The sequence below is a fragment of the Rosa chinensis genome, chromosome 2 (genome assembly GCF_002994745.2).
Source record: "Rosa chinensis cultivar Old Blush chromosome 2, RchiOBHm-V2, whole genome shotgun sequence".
Lineage (NCBI taxonomy): Eukaryota > Viridiplantae > Streptophyta > Magnoliopsida > Rosales > Rosaceae > Rosa > Rosa chinensis.
Window position 1 is genome coordinate 5,907,707 of NC_037089.1, and position 11,504 is coordinate 5,919,210.

Consider the following 11,504-nt stretch of genomic DNA (forward strand, 5'->3'; position numbering starts at 1 on the left):
ATGACCCGGCCAAGATCCGGATTGAGAAACAGAGCCCAGATGGCCCAAAATCCGCCGGAAAGGTTTCGTCACCATCATCGACTCGCCGGGCGACGACTTCTGCAGCGAACTCTTCACTGTCGTGGATAGGATTCCTGTGCTCCGACGCTCCAACGAGGAGGAGGAGGAGGAGGAGAGAGAGAGAGAGAGAGAGAGAGAGAGAGAGAGAGAGAGAGAGAGAGAGAGAGAGAGAGAGAGAGAGAGAGAGAGAGAGAGAGAGAGAGAAGTTTGTAGTTTATTAATTTGATTCGGGGTAAAAATGTCAATTGCGTTTAAATTGGGTAAATGAGGTTAAAAAACTCTTAGTGGAGCAAGTGGACAATTTTTAGGTTAAAATTGGGTAAGTGATCACGACCCTTTTTTTTTCTTTCTCTCTTCTTCGCGTCTTCTTCTTCCTTCTGGTTCGCTGTTCTTTCTGGGCAGAGATGGTGCTATCAATCTGGCCTTCTGGTGGGTGTGGTGATGGAGTCCGGCTAATGGAGGAAGCGCCGGCTAAGAGGTCTGGGGCACCGGGACTTGGCCGGATTTGCCGCGCTGAGGTCGGGTTTGACTGAGTCTTCTCCGGGACGGGTATGGTGCTTGCTGTGCCGTGCATGCTCCGGCGGTGTAGGGCTGGAGTCGACTTGGCGGTACAGAGCAGGAGGTGGATCTGCTGCAAGATGCAAGACGCGAGTGGGCAGGCGCGCTGGGAAGGGCAGAACAGGTGTGGATCTGCTGCAAGACGTAAGATGCGGGTGGGCAGATCAATTAGTTGGGTGTGGAGAGCAAATTGCTCTTGGCTGAGGACGCGCACAATATGGCAGATGCAGCAGTGCGCAGGGCTGGGTTGGGCAGTGTGCGGGGCTGGGATGCAAGCGCGGGGGCGAGGTAGCAGCGCCAGTGTAGGTGGGTTGGGCTGGCGGCAGAAGGAAGAAAAAAAAATTGTTTAGGGTGGCGGCTGAAGAGAAAAGTTTTTTTCTTCTTCTAGGGTTTAGGTTTTTTTTTCTTCTTCTCGAAACTAGGGCTAGAGACTCGTGCTAATAACGTGTAAAAGTAAATGGGAATTGGTCTACTCATTTCATTTCAGAATCCCTTTATATAGGGATAGAATTACAACGGAAATATCAATTACATAATGATACAAAATGTTGATTGTGTTGTAATTGCAATCCCTTGATTCCCTCTTCGTCAGTTTCTTTGACGAAGGCACATAATGCGTTTTTCCTTTAACACTTAGTTTAATTATTTTTATGTGCCTAACTATAGGTGGTGAGCAAATTTGAATCCATGTTGTTCTTAGATGATTAGTCATAGGATAAGTGTCAATTGGAAGAAAGAAAAGTGATGGAGGGTTGACAAGTGTTACAAACTTCTTGGAGGTTTATTAAGAGACAGACATATGACCTACTTCAACTGGTCATTCTCCATATAAATAGGAACTCAACCACCATTTTCATATCATTTCCGAAATCACTCTATCTCTCTAAAACTTCAGTTGATCATAACTTTTTATCCGTAATTCTGATTCATGATCCACGAAAGGCTACGGGGATTTATCTTGATGCTCTCTTTCTATCCATGGAGGTTTGAGTTAGATCAAATGATGATTTCTAAAAGGCTTGTTATTTTCAAGTGAAGCATGTCTATTTATAGAAATATGTGTAATTTATGCATATTATGTGCTGGATCCCTTGGTTGACTAGTCATGGAACATGAGAACTTCTTGATTGGATATGCCGAGGTAAGGATGTGTCACACGGTGGTATAGGGCTAGAGAAGGGCAGTAGGGTGCCTGTGGTGGTCACTAAATTGAAGGACAACATATAAGAAGGGATGATGCGATGTGATGAATTGCTATGAATTGATGTGTATACGACATACTACTTTCTAATGTGTGTAAAATGGCTTGGATTTACTAGCATATTACTTGATCTACTCACTGAGTGCATGATTTTGCTCACTCACCCATCTCTAATATATTTTGCAGAGAAATACTAAGAGTTTGTAAGTCGAAAAGGCACTGGACTAGCCTAGAATGAAGAGTATAGAAGGAAGAGGTTTATTTACATTTTGCTTTTTAACCTCACACCTCAAATTTGGTATTAGGTGCTTGAAATCTACCGATACCGGGTTCGAGGTGTGATACAAATATGAGAGTCAAACTATACCTCATTCTGAATCAAACTTAAAAAAAAAAAAAAAAAAGAGCATAGAAGGAAGAGGTTTATCTTCATTAGAAGCCTAGAATGAAGAGCATAGAAGGAAGATGTTATATAACATTCTAATTTGTAACCCTCACACCTTGTATTCGGCGTTAGGTGTTTGAAATCCATCAACACAGGGTCTGAGGCATGACATAAAGAATAGTCAAACTATACCTCATTCTGACTTAAAGAAAAAAAAAACCCCTAAAATCCCAATTCATCCCTCTGAGCCTCCTAATCTACTCTCCCCGATTCTCAACCAAATTCCATTTCATCCATCTTCAGCATCAATGAGTCATTGAGAGTCAGAGATGATGTGACCGCCTCGAATTTCACCCTAAAATTTGAGGTGGCCCTGTGGGGCCCACTTTAGGAATAACTCTATAAAAAATTCAGCAGAGTCACCCCTAAAATGGACTACCCAAATTAAACCTGTAAAAACACATTCACACTTCTAATAAAGCATTCTTATTCTTCTAGAGCCGCCCTGCTCCCCAAATCACAACAACTCCTCCATTTACAACTGAAAATCGAACCATACATCATAAACCAAATACACAAGTGCAACTCCCAAAGTTTACAACATTTGTCCCACAGGTTATCAGAGCAATCTAAAAGAGAAAAAGAATTCATAATACAAGTAGGTTCAACGATTAACCTACAATATGAAAACAACAGCCGCAAATGCTATGCCCCAAAACCTACTATGTCGAACCAGCTACTCTGCAGACTGGGCATTTGAAACCGAAGGGCCCAGGAGAAAGTAGATAAAAAAAACGTTAGCGTGAGTGGACAAAAATAAGTAATTGTGAAACAAAAGGAGTTTATACTTGCCCACGTTTATTTCATTAAAACCGATGCATGCAATAATTAAGGAACACAAACCGACTGATGTTCAGCTTAAGAAAACCGACTAGCCCCTCTAGTCACAAACAACCAAGTAAAGTGATTGAAACTTCGATACTCAAGAAAATAAGACCAGCCCCACTGGTTAAACTAAAATCAGACTAGCCCCGCTAGTCAAGTAGTAGTAGAGTATGGGGAAGAAGTTATCACCATACGAGTAAGGGAGCCTCCTAGGCTCGGGTCGGAGTTTCCCACACTCTTGAGCATCCCATGCTCTGCTCAACACCCACAAACACATAGTAAGCGGAGAGGAGTACTAATAGGCTAGCTAGTAATAAATATGACGACCCAGGTATGGTGGGTTAAAATCATACGAAAATCAAAAACTAGTAAGGCTTCTCCAATATCTCACGAGAAAATACATATTCCAATGACGTGACCCCGCATACCAAAATATTCTCGAATTCATAAATAAATAGGCGAGGAATAATAGATGAGTAAAATTCTCTCGAAAATCCCATTTTCGAAAACCTTTCAGAAATCTCAGAATTAATGAATGAAAATATAAATAATTCCGAAAATCACCTCGGAAAATACTTCGTCGAAATTCAATATAAATTACAAATTCAAAATCGATCATAACAAACTTCAATTGAAATTCCAATCGATATGTTAATGAATACCTAAATCCAATTAATATGCTCGATAATTTAAAAATAATAATTTAAATCACTAATACATTCCCCAAATCAAAATCAAGATAAATCAATATCAATTTCCCGAAAGTAAATAATAATAATATGATAATTAAATAAATAAATACTTATTTTGGGAAAAACAATTGCATGCATCATTATTTAGAAACAAAAGTCCACTCACAGTATACGGCTAATGTGGTATTCAAGTGTAAGGATCCTCGCCGAGTGATGAGTCAGTACCTAGTCCTGTACACAATTGTATTCCGTAAACAACAATTCAATAAATAAATACGATTCTATAATGAATCCCGAAAACTCCATGTGAATCAACATCTCCATTTCTTTCTGGATTCAAGCCAAACTTTACTAATAACAATCCGTCGATTAAAGCATTCCATATTGGAAATAAGGGAAATCCAAAGGTCGGATTCCCACAAATCGACATCCGAAACTCCAAACTTCAGAAATTCACAATCAATATCAAACTTCTCCAAAATTCACCAAAATCACTTATTCAACTTCCACAACAATTATAGGATTTAACTAGCCAAAAATCGAAGCCAGAAACCTACTTTACGCACCTCTACGCGCCACCCACAGTGGCAGCACATGGGCCCCACTCGCCACCGGCCACCACCTCCGATGGCCACCAAAATTCATGTACAATATCAACTCAACATTTCTAATAACTTTCTCAACTGTGGCAAGGTCAGGAAATACCTCTAAGTGGCCGAACAATTAAACAACCCGATTGTACAGTGAAATTTTCCAATTATGCTTTCTTCCTCCACGCTTCAAATCATTGCAAAAGGTTTGGAGAGCATGAAGACTGGCTCAAGACGCTTCTAATGGACTTGAGTTTGTGGCTGGAGGTGGTTGAAATCGAGAGAAACCGGCGTTGACCACTTATGCTACAGTAACCGTAAGCTTCTCGGTGTTAGTTCTCCATTTTCCGGCCAAATCGTCACAAGCCACCGTCGCAAGCTTCAAGGGGAGGAGGAGACGCGTCGCTGGGGGCCGGTAGCTCTCCTTTTGGTGGTCGGACGATGAAGAAAGGCCGGAGAGGGAGAGAGTTGCAGAAGAGAGAGAAGAGACGCGGGGAGGAGGGGAGAGAGAAAAAATGGGAGTTACCGAGCTCCCGTAGTAAAAATTTAAATTTATACCAACTTACCATAAACAGTAACTTTCGTATTTTTCTTATATATTTTGCATACTATCTCCGATTTTCATGTACCACGCATGCACGCGCTCAGTTTAACGTCCTCTATAACTTTCATGAAGGAAATTTTCTCAAATTTTGACCCAAACAAAAAGTCAACTTTTAGGCTACCAAAAGTATCGAAACAAAGTAAAAAATGAAAGTAGTTTTCGTTTACTGTCCAGATGACTAGTAAACGAGTAAATTAAGATACGGGACGTTACATGATGGGCTTCGATTAGTGATGGCAAAACTGGAAAGGCAGCGGGACAAGGAATTGTTCGGGCCGATAATCTTGCTTAGTTAGAGGGAGAGGACCTGGAGGGAGAGTTCGAATTGGAGATTGTTTGGAGAAAACGGCCAAAAACAGATATAGGTTTTGTTCAAGGAGCCAATCAGAGAGAATGGTCAGTTTCAAAAGAGAGTATTTAAAGCTCAAGAGTTGTCGGGCGTCTTTGTAAGCTAAAGAGGAAGAAGAAGAAAGAGTTGCAAATCACTGATAGGAGGAGGCTTCAAATTCAGATTCAATGGAAAGTAGCTCACCTAGAAGCTGAAGAGCCGAGATGGGTTTAGAGCTTCGACAGTGGTGGCTCAGTAACCATGGCTAGCTTCTTCAACTTGCTTTGATTTGTTTTTTTGTTTTTAGGCCTGTTTGGGTCTGAAAACTCAAAAAACATGCCTGAAAAATTTCAGTCCGGGTATCCTTCAATCCCGGTCTATGGATAACATAATTTGGGCTTGTTCGGTCCCAGGCTTAGCTAATTTATATATAGGTCCGGCCCGTGGCCATCTCTATCCGTAACTCACATCCACAGTTAGTGTTTCACTCTAAAGTCTCGTTTGGTTCACAGAAAGGAAAGTAATTCCTTTGTCTTTCCCATTGGAATATTAGAAGAGAAATGAAATTTCCCAACAACTTTCCATTCCGATGTTTGATAACTTAAGGAAAGTTATCAGGAAAGTTGTTAAAAAGTTTGTAAATAATGTAATAGAAAGGAACAAGTTTCCTTTCTTGATGCTTACTTTCTGTGATCCAGACGTGGCTTAAGAGCAACTCTAACAACAGGTGCCAAATCCCATTTTATTACCAAAAAAAAAAAAATTTATTTAAAGGATATACCCGGTGTGTTTTTCGCCCAATTTTAATTGAAAATTACATACAAATAACAGACCAAATTAAAAAAAAACAAAAAACCCATCATGTATTAGATTTATACAAATAAGGACACAAAGCCCAGGCCCAAGGAAAATGAAGTAGACCTAACATCTGAAATTTCATATGTATTTACGAATTAATACAATTTTTTGTTAAAATTACTGCGATGCCATTGTGTTCATTAACTGAGACCCAAGCTTTTCTCTCTCTGACCCAACCATGTCTGGTCACAATCTCTCAGTCTATTCACTCTTCACCCCAAACCCCATTCTTCCTCCTTGCTCCTTAAGCCCTTCTCCACTCCCAATCGTTGGTTTTCGGTCAACACCACCGTGGTCGAGGCCCTCGCCGTCGGCGGCATGAACATGGTGCGGTTCAACATAACTGGTGCAACATGATTTAGTGTGTTCTTGAAAATTGATTTGAAGGATTTGATGGTGTATTTGCTTGATTTTCTCTGAGCTAGATCGATTGTTAGTATGCTACTCCACCACCTACAGTTCTTTCTCTTTTGTACTTGGAGGCCATCGGTTTTTCACATCAAAGAGCAGCTTAACTTTTTGGGTTTTCTGCTGCAGATTCTCTTATTAGCTACTGCTAGGAGCTATTTGGGTCCGTTGTGCAGAGTGCAAGCTACTGGCTCTTATTTCTCAACATGCATGGTAGTAAACGAACCATGTTGATTAATTTTATTGACAATAAAGCTGCTGGCCTCCTTGGTAAGTGTTAGATATATCCACATACGTGATTTTTAATTGAAGTTTGTGCAAAGAATGGGCATAGGGATAGCTAATTTACAAGCAATTGCTCTCTCATCAAGTTAAGAGATGATGGGTACCATTGAAGGAAGGGCCTGCTGCAGCATCATAGGTTCAGTTCATGGTCAATGAGTTTTATGCTCATTTACTATTTTTTGCTTCCATTGTTACTAAGTTGGTGTTGGTGATGGAATTTCTTTCCATCTCACTAAGTTAGTGTTCCAGAGATCAACTTTTGGAACTTAATTAGGTTGTTATCAACAAGGATTTGTCATTTTTTCTCCATCCCTAAAAGCAGTAGCAGAGCTAACCTTCAATATTGTCTCAATCTTCAAGCAGTAGCAGAACTGGACGAGCACGAGTGCAGTAGCAAAAGAATTGGACGAGCACGAGTGCAGTAGCAAAAGAATTGGACGAGCACGAGTGCAGTAGCAGAAGAATTGGACGAGCAAGAGTGCAGTAGCAGTAGAATTGGACGAAGACAAGTACAGTAGCAGAATTGAACGAGTGTAGTAGCAGAATTAGACTAGCACGAGTGTAGTAACAGAAGAATTGGACGAGGATGAGTGCATTAGCAAAACTAGATGAAGACGAGTACAGTAGCAGAATTGAACGAGTACGAGTACAGTAGCAGAACACGAGTATGAGGGCAGTAGCAAAACTAGACGGAGTATGAGTGCAGCAAGTGCAGTAGCAGGATTAGGCAATGAGGAGTGCAGTAGCAGAACACGAGTACGAGGGCAGTAGCAGAACTAGACATTAGGCGATGACGAGTGCAGTAGCAAAACACGAGTATAAGGGCAATAGCAGAACTAGACGGAGTATGAGTGCAGCGAGTGCAGTAGCAGAATTGGACGAGTGCAATAGCAGGATTTTCAGTGACGAGTGCAGTAGCAGAACATGAGTAGTAGAACTGGACACGAGTACAAGTGCAATAGCAGAACTTGACGAGTATGAGTGCTGCGAGTGCAGTAGCAGGATTGGACGAGTGTAATAGTACGATTAGGCGATGAGATGAGAGTAGTAGGAGAGTGAGGTCTGAGATTCTTTCTCTTAGCAATGTGTAAAAGAAAGATTTTTTATTTTTTTGGGCTTTTGAGAAGTAACATAAATGGATTATTCTCAGAAAAAGAAAAAAAAGTAATATAAAGGGATTAGAAGTCAAAATGAGTAGTTAAGGGGGAAAAAAAGTAACATAAAGGGGTTATTCTCAGAAAAAAAGAGTAATATAAAGGGATTAAAAGTCAAAATTAGTAGTTAAGGGTAAAAAAGTAAATTAACTCATGACATGTGGCAAGTGGAGAGCAGATTGTCCTTATTTGTAAGATTTAATCCTTATAAAGGGATTACAAGTCAAAATATGTAGTTAAGGGTAAAAAAGTAAATTAACTCATGACATGTGGCAAGTGGAGAGCATATTGTCCTTAAGTGTAAACTTTTGTCTTTAAATGTTCAAAACCAAATGTTGTGGAGTTTTTTATGTTTTGAAATCTTATAATAAAAACTAGTGTAATAAAAAATTACGGAGTGATGGTAATAATTTGGGTTAACTCTATAGTCTACAAATGCGCCAGCTTCCCAAAATCCAATTCTGAAAACTTTCTGAGCAAGCAAAATCCCTATTCCCCCATTTTCTAATTCGCACCATCAAAGTTTCTAGCTTTCTTGACAATGTGGTATACTTTCAGAGGCGACCTTCTTGCACGAGGGTTTGGGCAGAAGATTGTTGTCTTCCTCAACAAGAACGCGGTCGTTACAGACTATGCGATTCGAGGCATGAAGACATGGCTGACGGAACTAGCAATTGGGATTGCGACGATACCATTGAAGATGACGAAGGAGCTTGGCCAGACCCGTCTTGCAAACACTGCAGAATTGCAGGTAAAGTTGTAATCTTGGAAACACCATCATGATATTATGCCAAGAAATTGTGATAGACTGTACCTTTAACCCTCATTTCCATCAAAATTGAGTTTGGAATTGGTGGCTTGCCTTTTCTGATATGCCTTTGATTTAGTCTAGTGTTGCTGTATCTATTACCTTAGGCGTCTTTGTTTATTTTTGGGTGTTTTCAAAAATGTGTGTTTCTTGATCTACAATTGTCTGAGACCAAAGCCCCTATTCAAATTCAGTAATGCATTACTTTCTTGACGATGATGTACACCTTCACAGGAGAAAGAAAGATTGTGTAAAATTGTGAAAGGCTTGGAAACTTACTCATGTATCCAATTAAATGTGAAAGAAAATATAATAGTCTGTTGGTACAATTATACTTGCAATGAAACTTTTAAGAGATAAGAGATAACTATACTAGAGATTTAGAGTTAACTATACTAGCATCTAGTATCTACAACAAACTATAATTATCTACATAAACAGATTGATAGAGATGTGAGGGAGATACAGAGATAGACTCGTGCTAACAGATTGAAAGACGGTACCTTTAAATCCAATCACCAAAAATAATGCATTTTGAATTGCTGGCTTGTTTGCTCTGATTTGTGGTTTGGCAGGTTCTTTTGTTTTAGGCTGCTGCTATAACCTAGCCTATTATGATTTTCATGTTTGGTTATTTGTTGGGTTTGAACTTCCAGGCTGTGAAAGCATTCATGTTTCAAAGAAACGGTTTCATATGTTAGTTCCAGTTGAGGAAGTGTGGAATGAATGCCTTAATGAAAGTGTTTTGGATAATCCACAAGGAAATTCCTTGCTGTATGTGGTAATACACATGAATGCCTATGCCCATTTACTTTGGATTTAAAGAAGTTCTTCTGGTGTGATGTCTGGCAGTAACTTGATGGATATATGGGACTGTTTATGTCAGAATCTCGAAATAAGGTATTGAATTCTTCATATTCATATTAATGTTGTTGAAAAAATAACTTGTATTGGTGCTGAATTTAAAGTAGTTGATTGCATGATTTGCAGGGATGTTACCTTGGAGGTTGTTTCCAAGAAAGGGAATGTTGATCTTCGCTTGCTTTGTGGGGTGGCTCACGGAAGATCCTGGTTCGATAGGTGGGGATACAAATTTTGGAGAGGGAGTTATGGAGTAGATGAAGTGAAGTATGAGATTGCCCTAGCTTATCTCCGTAACCTTAACATTTATCAGGTTGCAACAAGGTGGAGGACCAATATGCTCTAGTTCATTGTCTGGAGGGAGTACTTGAATGTTACCGAGGTCTCAATCGTTTCCCATTCAAGACTTTAAGTGACTTGCTTGCGTTCATTCTGACTTATCCTGTCAAATCAAGGATGGCAAAAGAGGCACATACCATTGCTAGTATACCCCGCAAAGGTTGGACTAGGGAGCAAATAAGGGAGGCGTTAAAGGTACTGATCAGTATACTGGATAAGAGAGGCCTTGTAAGCGGGGAAAACCTCATTGAGGCAGCTAGCTCCAAAGTAAGTCCAGGTGAGCTACTGGAATATGCAATTTCAACAATGAAGAATCTGAAGTGTGTGCTGCACCAAATTGTGGCTTGTAAGGAGAATCCAATCTCAAATCTGATGGACAGATGGAGTATAGATTAGACTGTTCCTCTCACAACAACTGAGGCCATTGATTATTACGATGATGCAGTTTTTGTATATGAAACTGTTGTTCTACAATACCGCAAAGTCGGCAGTGAATATTCAATGGTGAAGTTGTGTGTAGACACCATGTTAAAGTACAATTACCTTGTGAAGGGAACAAAACCATGTTGCAAAGGCTCTGGTAAAAAGATGAAGTGCAAGTGTGGCACGTGTAAAGATGATGGAGAAAGATTCTTGCAATGCATCATGTGCGAGGTCTATGAGCACTTGAAGTGCGGTGGGATGGATAAAACTGACACTGAGGCATATGTACATATCTGTGATTGCTGCCTTACAGAACAGAAGGAAAAGCAGCTTGTTGCTGAAGCAAAGGAGAAGAGTAAGGCAGAGCTAGACATTATTGGAGAAGATGAAGTCAGGCAAATCTAAGACGAGATAAATGCATGCAGCTGCCTTGTGATTTTGCTTTACTCCTATTTGCTGTGTTGGAAGTGGTAGTGTAGATAACCCACCACAGATAGAAAGTGTGGCTTTTAAGTGTAATGGTAAGGAAGGCAGCAGCTTTACCTTATTGCTTCACATTTGTTTGTTTTGCTCAAGCTGTAAGTGATATTGTAGAGAATTCAGAACAGTTAGACATATGTTCGTTTCTCTCAAAGCCTCTAAGTGATATTGTAGAGAACTCAGAACAGACGGAGTGTAGTTTTGCGGCAAATAGACAATAAAACAATTGATTTTTTGTTGATGTCTTTCATCTTTACCTGCCTTTGTGATATGATGATGTCTGATTTGTGTGGATTGAAGTATGTTACTCCAAGTTGTAGTTCACCTTCAGACAGTAGACTATAGTAGAGTGTTTGATGGGGACTAAAGCAGGGATTTGGCAATGAGAGATGTGATAATTAGGTAAAAGGGTTTTCTCTTCACTCGCTAAAATGAGCTTCAAAGTGATGGTGTATTCTCAATTGGAACAAGTCCCATGGTAATTTTGAGATTGTTCGAAATTGTTCTGTTTTGTTCTATCTCTCTCTGTTTTTTTTTTTGAGATTGTTTCTGTTTGATTTATGAAATTCTGTGATTCTGATTGGT

The 11,504-nt window shown here is 39.9% G+C and overlaps 1 long non-coding RNA gene across 1 annotated transcript; it reads left to right on the forward strand.

Annotated features, from left to right (window-relative positions):
* Positions 1 to 8,495: 8,495 nt before the first annotated feature.
* On the forward strand, positions 8,496 to 11,121 carry LOC121051949. The gene is made up of 3 exons (XR_005807566.1): positions 8,496 to 8,759; positions 9,473 to 9,716; positions 9,807 to 11,121. It is a non-coding gene; the product is annotated as an uncharacterized LOC121051949 (long non-coding RNA).
* Positions 11,122 to 11,504: the final 383 nt, after the last annotated feature.